Source organism: Protopterus annectens, chromosome 10.part0, assembly GCF_019279795.1.
Source record: "Protopterus annectens isolate FY-2018-M chromosome 10.part0, PAN1.0, whole genome shotgun sequence".
Classification (NCBI taxonomy): Eukaryota; Metazoa; Chordata; order Ceratodontiformes; family Protopteridae; genus Protopterus; species Protopterus annectens.
In genome coordinates this window covers 1,113,168,061-1,113,180,012 of record NC_056744.1, presented here as the reverse complement: position 1 = coordinate 1,113,180,012, position 11,952 = coordinate 1,113,168,061, and positions in this window count along the sequence as shown.

Below are 11,952 nucleotides of genomic sequence, written 5' to 3'. Positions count from 1 at the left end.
ATACTCATAGCAATTAATTAAACAATTAATTAAACAATTATGTTCAAAAAAGTTTTAAAGCAGACACCTCCAGTTTATTTCATTATTCAGTCCACATGGTGTCATTGTATTGTATTTCAAAATAAAAATACTTTCCTTATATTGTAAGTTATATTTCAAAGCATTTTCATCATTACAAAGACATTTCACACTTTCTAAAACTGTTCCTGTTAAAAATGAAGCATCACTATTATGATAAACACTAAAATGTGTGGCAATAAATTTATTTTCCCTTTTATTTCTTATGTCTCTAATGTGCTCACCTAACCTAATACGAAACTCTCTTTTAGTTTCACCTATATAATATAATTCACAGGGACAGTATAAAGCATACACAACTCCCTTGCTTCTACAGGTAAAACTATCTCTTACTGTGAACCTAATGTTGTTAATATAATTAAATGTTCTAACTATATTTCTACAAACACTGCATCTACTGCAACATCTTGTACCAAATTCACTTAGTGGTCTTGGTAAACAAAATTTTGGCATTACAAATTTACCATGTACCACCATATCTTTCAAATTTCTTCCCCTTTTATAGGAGAATAAAGGTTTTTGTGGCAAAATGTGCATCAACACCTTGTCTTTCACTAAAAATTTCCAAAAATGTTCCACTACATCCTTTATGTCTCCACTTTTTACATTATATGTAGAGACAAAATAAATATCCTTACAAGTTTTATCACTGTTTGCCAGATGATATTTCTTAGGTTAACCAGCAGCCCATCCCCCCTCCAATTTTGACTTTAAATCCCTTCTCCTTCCCTCCTCTCCTCGGCTTTGTCCTTGAGGAACCTCTCTCTCTACCCTGAGTTTTTTTTTTTTTTTGTCTTGGTAAACTCCCTGCTTGCTCTGTCTGATATCCTTCCTGTCCGGGCCACTAGGTGGCACCCTTTACACTACTGATCCTATAACCATTTTTTTTAGACTATTCCACTACAACAAACACTGCCATTTCCAGTCCATATTTGACCTCTGCCTCTTGCTACTTCCCTCATGCCTGACTCCTCTACCTTACCCTCTACTATCACCTACCCCCCACTTACCATACAGTCTCTACAACGTGGTTCTCTTGAGATCACCCTTACCTTTTCACCTGCTTCTCTCCTCTTGCCTGATTGTTTTTCTGCAACCGATCGTCTCATTTGCTCTTCCCCGCTCCGTTCGCTATGCTCACTCCGCTCCCCACCCTACCCCCAATTCCCACCCACCCCTTGAGGCCCTACCTTTATAGTAGCTTAGACACTCCCCCAATTATCTAACCACCTATCCCATTTCCTGTACTCATCACCTATCAATACCATACTCCTAGTCCTACAACCACACCCACTCTCCACAATCCTATCTTACTACCTCACCTCACTCTACTGCTTATACCACACAGTCCTACACTTGCTAAACTCATCTCACTAGTAACATGCCTTTAAACCTTAACACTATCTTTTCATTTCTTCTTCTTAACATCCTTCTCTATTACCATACTCTTACCTCCTATGAATATCTTATGCTTAGCCAACCTCCTGTATTAGCCAAACACACCACTTCTACACTTCCTCTACATGAACAAGCACATATTAATATACTATCAACCTCTCCCTACCTTCCCCCTCTCTACCACAAAGTACACCACTACAGATTCCTAACCTCTAAACGATTTTATCTAATACCCTGCAAAAACCTAAAAGTATTTCAAGTCCCACAAACACTATTACTAATACATGGTGACATCCACCCCAACCCTGGCCCCAATACTCTCATGAGCCACACCAACTCAAATCTAACTACTAACTGTTCTACTTCACCTTTCTCCCCTGACTCCCTCTGTATTGCTCACCTAAATATTCGTAGCATCAACAACAAAATCACACAACTTCATGCCTTAATTGATTTCTATGCCTTTGACATTCTCTGTCTCACTGAAACTTGGCTTAAACCTAGTACCAAAGACAACGAATTTACTCCCCCAGGCTATAGCACCTTAAGACAGGATCGTCTTAATAAAAAGGGCGGGGGAGTGGCCCTTCTATACAAATCCCACCTACAGGTAGCCTTAATAGACTCCTTGCCCCCCTCCCTAACTAATGCTGAAATACTCTGTTCCAAGCTCCAAGTTAATAAAACCAAGGCTATTTATATCATATGTTCTTACATACCTCCAGGCAACAACATCAACACACTAGAAAATATCCTAAGCTGGGTCTCCAGTAACTTTCCACAAGAAACCATAATCTTAGGGGACTTCAATATTGACTGGAACTCCTGCATATCTCCCAAACCCTCCATTCACCTTAATCTCTTTAACTTTCATCAAACCATTAACTCCCCTACTAGAATACACAAATCAACCCACAAACAAACCATTCTAGATTGGATACTAATTAACAACAACCCCCTCTCCTATAAAACAGGAATACTCCCTGACAATATCAGTGACCATCTCCTGACCTTTATCTGTAAACAAAAATATAACAATCCCAAGCAAGCTACCTACCGTACCATACACAACAAAACAGATTTTAACCTAGCATCCTTTCAAAATGAACTCAAAGAATATAACTGGTCAACTCTAAAATACCTCCCAATAGATGAAGCAGTAACCCATTTCAACAATACCTTCCTGCAAATTCTACACCATCATGCCCCACCCCGCTTAATTAGACTAAGCTCCAAGGCTGCCCCATGGCTCTCAAAAACTACTAAACAAAATATGCGAGCTAGAAATAAATTATGGACTAAATGGAGATCCACAAAAAACCCTGCTGACCACCAGAACTTCAAACACCTCAGAAACTCAACAAAAAAACTTATCTATCTGGATAAAAAGAACTATCACTTTAAATATCAACAAAACCAAAACCAAAACCCCAAACAATTTTGGTCAGGAATAAACAAACTACTCCACCCAGGGAATACCAAAACCCCTACCCCAGCTAGCCTAGCTCAAAGCCAACCCGACATAATAGCCAACACTTTCAATGACTTTTTCTCTCAAACAGTCGCCTCTCTGGCAAACACCATGACTCCCCCCCTATCCCTCCAAAAAACATTTACCCTAAACAGCACCCCCATACTAAAGTTTCATACTGTCTCCACAACCTATATACGCAAATTACTATCTAAACTCAAACCTTGCACCCCTTCGGCCGACAAACTACCAGCTGAATATCTTCAACTAGCTGCAACCGAACTAGCCTACCCAGTCTCCATCTTAATAAACAGAACGATAACTGAATCCAAAATCCCCTCCTGTTGGAAAATCTCCCATATCATTCCCCTCCACAAAGGAGGTAACTCTAACGAACTCTCAAACTTTCGGCCTATTGCCCTTCTATCTCCTCTATCCAAAATAATGGAACGCTGCATACACCATCAACTCTTACATCATCTCTTGAGTAACAACTTGCTTGTAGACTCACAACATGGGTTTAGGCCCTACCACAGTACTTCTACTGCCCTTCTCTCCTTCACTGACACAATAAACAAAAATCGTAACAACAACCTGTTCTCCTCTGCACTATTCTTAGACCTATCGAAAGCATTCGATATGGTCAACCATCAACTTCTCCTCCACACTTTAGAATCCCTGTCACTTGACCCACTAGCACTACAGTGGTTTGATTCATACTTGACAAATCGAAAACAAGCAGTCCTTTGGGACAGCCATCTATCTTCTCAACTCCCAGTTACTATAGGCGTCCCACAAGGGTCCATCTTAGGCCCCCTACTTTTCTCTATATTTATAAATAACCTACCCACTTCCCTCCCTACATCCACCTGTATACAATATGCTGATGATTCTACTCTCATCTGCTCTGCTCCATCCCTGTAGAACTCCACTCCTCTACCCAATTGGTTTTCACAGCAGCAGAAAAATGGTTTCAACATATCTGTCTCCTCCTAAATCCCAAAAAAAACAAACTTCTACTCTTCACCCCAACCCTTAAATCCATTCCAATCACTTTTTCCATTGTGTCCTGCAATGGCACTATCATCAAACCTGACTATTCCACAAAACTGCTAGGTGTCACCATAGACAATCAGCTTAACTTTGACTATCACATTGATTTAACTATCAAGACAGTAAATAAAAAGATAGGAGCCCTTTACAGACTTAAGCTCTTTCTTACTGCCACATCCCGAGTATCACTTGCCCAAACTCACCTCATCTCCACACTACTGTATGCCTCTTCCTCCTTTATTAACATTTCTAAAGCTAACCTTCAGAAACTTAATTTAGCCTACCATAGCATTGCCAGATTTGCAACTGGCTCTCCATTCCGTACTCATCACTGTCTTAACTTAAAGAAACTCAACTGGCTAGAACTTCCAAACCTAATACTCCTGCAGCAATTAGTCCTCACTTTTAAAATTCTACATTACCCCTCCAACACACCCATACTGAACAACCTTATCACACCTTATACAAATCTTACTTCACTTCGTTCAGCCAACAAGCTCCTAGTAGCTACTATCAAATCTCATAATAAAGCAGGAGACTCCTTATTTGCAAACACTATCAGATCATATTGGAATAAACTTCCCACTGGACTGACCTCCCTAGCCTCATGTCACCTTTTCAAAAAACAGATTAGAAATCATTTACAAAATCACTGGCTATGCCCCTGCACAAATCCTGACTGATAACTCATACACTACCTGCTCTCACAACTAACTCGGTATACTTAATTGTATCTTGCTTTTTCACAAAGTATGATTCTTTTCTGTTCTAGTGTTTCTGTTAAATTGTATAGTCTCTAGTATGATAGTGGAGCGGCTTTCCTCCTCTATCCTCTGTAGAAAATATACATGTATCAAGCCACACAAGCCCGGCAATACTGTACATTCAAATTTACTTTACTTTTCTTTTGTCATTTTTTTGTTTGTTTTACTATTTGATTGATTGTTATTGTTATTTTTACTATTGTATCTTTTTAAACTGTAAAGGTATAGTATGATAGTGGAGCTTTTCTCCTCGGGCCTCTGCTGAAAATGGACATGTATCCAGCCAGACTAGCCCGGTTAACAAATGTAAAATAAAAATAAAATAAATATAATGGTGATGTTCACCCTTATTTTTATTCCTTACCATATTATTCTCCTTTTTTACCTTCATAAGGGCATTTTCTAAAGTATTCACACTGTACCCTCTTTTCAAAAACATATTATATGTGATATCCCATTCCCTTTGTAAATTTTCTTGTGTGTTACATAATCTAGAGACCCTTGCCAATTCCCCATAAGGGAGAGCTTCCAAAGTATGTACAGGATGGCAACTAGATGCATGAAGGTATTGATTACCATCTATAAACTTCCTATGTATATTTGATATAATTTTACCATGTTCTGTACCCTCCAAAACAAGATCCAAGAATATTACTTTGTTTCCCTTCTGTATTCCATCAAATTCTAACCCAAATGGGTTACCATGTAAGTCTGTCAAAAATTCATTAACTGAATCAAAACCATCACAAATAAAAATCAAATCATCTATGTAACGAAAATAAAATAACACATTACATTTCATAAAATTTAACTCAAATAGAAATTTCCTTTCAAAAAATTCATAAACAAATTGGCATACATGGGGGCAAAAGCTGCCCCCATTGCTGTACCTTGTTTCTGCCGATACAAAACATCATTAAAAATAAAATAATTATTCTTTAAACAGAAATCCAACAAATCTACTATGAAATCAACAGAAGGGTTGTCTTTTAAAGAAGATCTTACTGCATTGAGGCCATCATCATGTCTAATAGAGGTATATAGACTTTTAACATCCATAACCAACCAATACATTTTGTTGTTCCAAGAGATAGAGGATATTTTGTTTAAAAATTCCATACTATCTTTGATGTAAACTGGAGATTTAACTACATATGGTAAAAATATTCTATGTAAAATCAAACCAGTGTTATGTAGGAAATAGTTGCAGGCTGAAATAATGGGTCGACCTAGGGGGTTATGTAAGTTCTTATGTATTTTGGTAAACAAAAGAATACAGCTAGGTCCTTTCTATCATTATCTAACCTATTCCTCACATCCTTCTCTGTAAAAAACCCAGCCTGACTCCCCTGTCCAACATGTGTTTAAATTTTGTAACAGCCTTTTGATAATGAATCATATTGCTTCTTTCATATGTTGTTTCATCCTGCAAATGATTCATACACATCTCAAAATATTGCACAACACTCATTATAACAATTTTGTTTCCCTTATCGGAAGGTTTAATAATAATATCCTTCCTGTCACATAATTCTTTTAAAGCACTCCATTCATTATAAGTTAAGTTATATAAACTATTACATCTATTCAATTTCATATTTCTACATATATTCTCACATTCAAATGTAATCATGGAGCCATAATGAATAGCTCTCTGGTTAATAAAAGGCGGAATAAATTTGTTAGAAGAAGCTACATAAGACATATCTATTGCATTGCCAACAATAGGAAATTGCACATCATCATTACTTATCCATTCATCACATGAATAAAAACTATCCTCAGATTCACATGAAGAAAAGCCTCCATGTGCAGAATTAAAACATCCTTGGTCCCTGCCAAAATGAACTTTCAAATGTATCTTCCTAAGAAATTTACAAATATCTTGCTGTATCAAATATTCTTTAGGAAAAACAGTAGGTATAAACTTTAAACCTAAACATAACACAGCAAACTGTTCATCAGACAAATCACAACCAGATAAATTTAGAACAATACTTTTATCATTAAAGTCATTACTGTTTAAATTTCTTGTTGTTATATTGTTGTCCATACCTCCTATTCTGACGAAAATTGTCAGGTTGATTAAATTTCTGAACAGAGACATCTTCGTGCTCATAACTTCTCAGGCGTTTCTGTCCCTGTTGAAATTTTCGTTCCTGATGCTGCAAGCCTCCATTATTAAACTCCTGTTGCATCCTACGTGGTTGTGCTGGTCTAGGTAATTCCAGAAATTCCATACTGGTGTCTGACCTAAACTCTTCCCCTGAAGAAGCAAAAGAAGAAGACAACGGTGCATCAGTGAATCTTACCCTCCTACGTTGTTTCCACTTATGTTCTGTCCAATTAGGAGGGTAAGAAAATGCAGTCTCTGCTTCATATTCATTGATATCATGTATTAATTTTGTTTTCTTTTGTTTTACAAGTTCATTCTCTAGATTATTCAGTCTCTCGTTAGTCTTCTCCATGAAAGACTTCATATTTTCTAGACTCACAGATGAACTAATACTATGTGAAAGGGAAACCAGCTCCTGTTTAAGAGACTGATGTTTGAGCTGGTCCCCTTCCAACAGAATGTGAAGCCACTCTATTACACACTTGTGTGCTGCTATGAACCAGCGTTCCTTAAATTTCTTATCAGCAGCACAATTCAAGTCAAATGGTGTACTAGGATTCTTTACGAATCTAACACCTCTAGGTGTAATATTCAAGCTAATATATTTTTGCAAACCTAAAATGTTAAAGTGCACCCTTGTCTCTTTCTCAATCAACCTGTCATATTTTTGATACAGTTCTCTGATTTCTGGAGACACACTTTGAAATTTATGTCCCACAGAAACAAAAGGGTCAAGCACTCTTTTATTTCTTTCTTGCAAAAATTGATCAAAAAATTGACAGTCTCTCACTTCAGGTTGACGTGCATCCACAGGAACATGTGCAGAAACATTTACAGCAGGTCTAGAACCTGAAAAAAACTGCTCAATAGTTCTCTGTTGAGCAGAATAAATCATAGAGCTTTCAGCCCCTACAGTACCTTCTTGCAAAGCTGTGTTCTCCCGAAAAACCCTGGGAATATCCAAATTAGGATCAGTCGACATCCCTGGATAATTGCACAAACTCCACTCCACACACCTTCAGATGGAAACAATGTTTTTCGATTCCTGACTTCTGAAGATTTTGCTGTTTTGGTATTGTTTTGGATCAGAGTTGTTTCTACTACCATTTTATAGCCTATGAAACAAAATGCTAAAGTGCATGGGAGTGCACACAGCAGCACAAACATTTATGTGAACTTGATGGACCAACAGCCTTACAGACCTCACACAGTGGATGTGAGTGTGTACTAAGTCCATGCACAATAGTCTGCATCCTACAGCAGAACATGGAAGGGCCTGTAAAGGCAAATAGTCAAACATAGATGTTTCTACAAGAAATAATATACATACATTTTGATTGACATATGCATCCATGAGTGGGTGTGGATAACTATTTGTAACCTACACAGGAAAATGGAAAGGAATGAACGTAAAGGACACTCACCCAAGTAATCATACCATATCATACTTCTGTCTTTGTAAGCGTGAGTTTGTGTGTTTGTATATATATGTGTGTACATGAGTGCACCATTACATACATATTCTCTTGTAAACCACGTACATATGTGTACCTTATTCTACAGCTGTTTAAGGTGGCAGGGTGCCCTTAAATGCTGACTGACATGCAGATGTTAAGCTGAGTATGTCTGCCTTCCTTCCATTTTCACAGTGCTTTACATTCCCAGTCATAGTGTTGCCCACACTGGCGTCCCTTACACATCTTCATCGGGGTATTTGACACACCTTATCTGGGTGGGACTACCCTACAGTTATGCATGACACACCTTAGCTGTGTGGGACTACCCTACAGTTGTGAACATGACCGTACCTTTCAACTGTCCATATTTCTCAGAATGTACATATTTTTCCCTCATATTTTTGGTTTGCTTCTCATAAACATTGTGGCTTTCTGGCAAATCACTGAGAATTTAAATCACTTAATAACGATATACATTCGAATTTCACACTTGTTTCACACTTCATATCCTTCAGAAAATGCACCATATATACAAATCTAGGTATTCTAGCAACCTTCTAAGTTTATAAGAGCAATATTTAAAATCTGTTCCTATTTTTGGGCCTTTGTCTCCCCATTATCCTACGCTTTGTCCAGATTTCTTGCACTAAGTAGTTGAGAGGTATGAACATGACCATTGTTGACCTTGTCCAACACTTTCCCATGTATCCATATGACATTGTCCTCTGCTGTTATATAACCATGCTGCACTGTGGTTCCTACATGCGCCAGGCACAAGCCAATAATGTTCGGCAGCCTTGCTACCAACCCTGCCTTGCCTCATGTCCACTGATCACAGTTATACACATTGCACATTTTTTACAATGTGTACTTCAACTGTTTTATCATATCCTGGTACCTTTGTAATGTATCTATAGATTAGTGATTGCATATGCCCTTCCATGCTTTATCCATACCTATGTAATTGTTTTTGAATGTGATCTTTACATCATATAGCCTTTTGGAAATGTCATTCATTCCATGCCATGACATCCATATGTGACTGCATGTGCCGTTTACATTTTGATGGTTTGTATGCACAGTGTGGACAGCAATGTGCTTCCCCTGTAACCTGACATAGTGTGTCTTTCCATGCCCCCTTTGCATGTGTGTGGTCCTGCACATTATGCTTTTTGTGGCTGGTCTTCATTCATCCATGCCAACTGTATGCCTGCCTTGTCACTTTACTATGGCACCATATTTCAGTGTAACAGATAAGCACCTGCTGGTTCATGGCACTTATCTCATGGCTCTTGGCTAGTCACTTAGAAACAACCCTCAGCCAGTTCTCCAAACCAGCAAAAATATTCAGGTTCCAGCCAAGACTACACCAAGCCAATAGCAACACTATGTCTTAAAAAAAACCCTCTAGATATAGGAAAAAAACATTTTCTACATCCAGAGTGCTTTTTTAGAATAAGTAGTGCTATTCTTTCATTTGTTGCACTCTTGCTTGGTTTGTCATGCCATGTGTACATGTATTTAAGTAGTGTAGCCAACATATAGGTGCATGTGTGGTTATATCACAACCCACTCAAAAAACTGCTAATATATAAACAAAACTGGAAACGGGAAGAAACATAAAACTTTTAATATACTACCCCTAGAACATCAGCAAACTCCCTTCATCACAAGACAGGTAGTTTTTACATATTCTCAGACTCATTTTATATACTTGTTCAAATAATGAATTTAATTTAACAATTAATTAATTCACTACCAAACAGAAATAGTACTTTCTTAAAGAAGCAGCACACTGCACGTGTCATATAATGTAAAAGATTATTGTAACAAGCAGCTCCAGTTAATAATTACATTAAAACCATTTGGTACTAAGGTGCTACATTTCAAAAATACTATTAATTCTAGTCTGTTTACAAATTCACATTTATCACATGCCCTTGGTGCAGGAGTAGTGCCCAGTACTAAGTATTGTAAACTTTCTAAATCGCCCCCATGAATATTTGTAATGTGTACTGCCACTTTTCTAGAAGGATGCATATTTCTAATATTTCTAGGATGTTCTTCTAACCCTGTGTTTGGTCTTGCTTTTATACTACTTACATGCTATGCATCTTACACTGAAATCCAGGTACAACCATAGAACTCTCGCTGGTGAAAAATTGTTTACATTTTTTTAATTTTAACAATTCTCATTTATTTAAACTTCCGTTCTACATGATACCATTTTGCACATATTACTTTCACCACTCTGATACATCCTTACCGAAACTGGAGCTTTTATAACATATCAGGTGTCATTTAAAAAAAAAAACAGAGGTCTCCCATATTCAAAGGATAAAAAAAGAAAACAGAGGAACCCTAGGTAAAATTCTACTTGTGGTTCTATCAGCTTTTGTTTTCAGTGCTCATTTCCTCCTTATCCCTGCAGCTTTTTAATCTGTCATGAATTGTCTGTCTATATACACCTCTACCATCATGGTTTACCACCCTGATATAATTTTGTCATATGTTGGCTTTGTTCCATGCGCCTTTTCTACCCCTTACCCCCCCCCCCCCACTATGCAGCTACTCCGATCTGGACCTCTTTTCTCCAAAAGCAAAAATGCTCACGTACAAAAGAATTCTGTTATCCAGCTCTGCCCACCTGTATTCTGCTTCCCCATCTCCCCATTCCCTATTTTTAGTTTCTCATACTATACTTGTGATATAGTTTACCTTGTAGCTTCACTACATGTATATAGATGTATATATATATATATATATATATATATATATATATATACATATTTAAAATGTTATTTACATGTCCTGAGCTGTTTGAAAATCTGTATGTATGTTCATCTGCTTCAGTCAGTGGTGGATATTGAATTTATGTTCTTCACAAGACTTATTCCATTCTTCACTATATTCATTGCTGTACTGTACTACGCCCATATTACAGTTGTGCATATGTTACTTTGTCTTACTGTGTGGTTCTTTTCTCTTGTAGTTTATGACTGTTCCCACAAACATGCCTTCCTGTGCTTGTGTATGCCCTGCCCACATTTACATGTGCGGTAAACTGACTTTGGATTACTTTGTGCAATTCTGCTGATAGATCATTTTCTGGACATCTTTTTTTTTTTTGCTCCCTACTTTCTGCCATTACTGCCAGCCTGGCCCCATGCCACATGTGCACCAGGTCTACCAGCTAACCCTTTGCACCCCTGGATTCCAGTATTGCTAGGGCCAATCAAATCCACAGGCAGTGGGGGCTCGGCATGCCTAAACTTCCATTCTGGCGGGGGGGGGGTTCTGTCTGTTCTGACCTACCCATTTCTCCCCTCCCTTGTGGCAACATGGGTCAGCCTATGGTGAGTGTGCAATGGGAGCAAGTGGTGTATGTTTCTGCCTCCACAACAACTCTACAAGCCCACTTCCCACCCTGCTTCCTCTAAAGTTCTCCCTGGCCTTCATCTGGGATCATCACCAAGAGATGTCCAAGTACCACCCTCCTGCTCCTCCCTCAGTTGCTCAAGCTGTTAACTGAACCTGGGTCATAGTCATGGCTTTATCCCTCTATACTACTGGAATGGCATTTTCTGGCTATCCTTGTCATATCCTATGTACCAG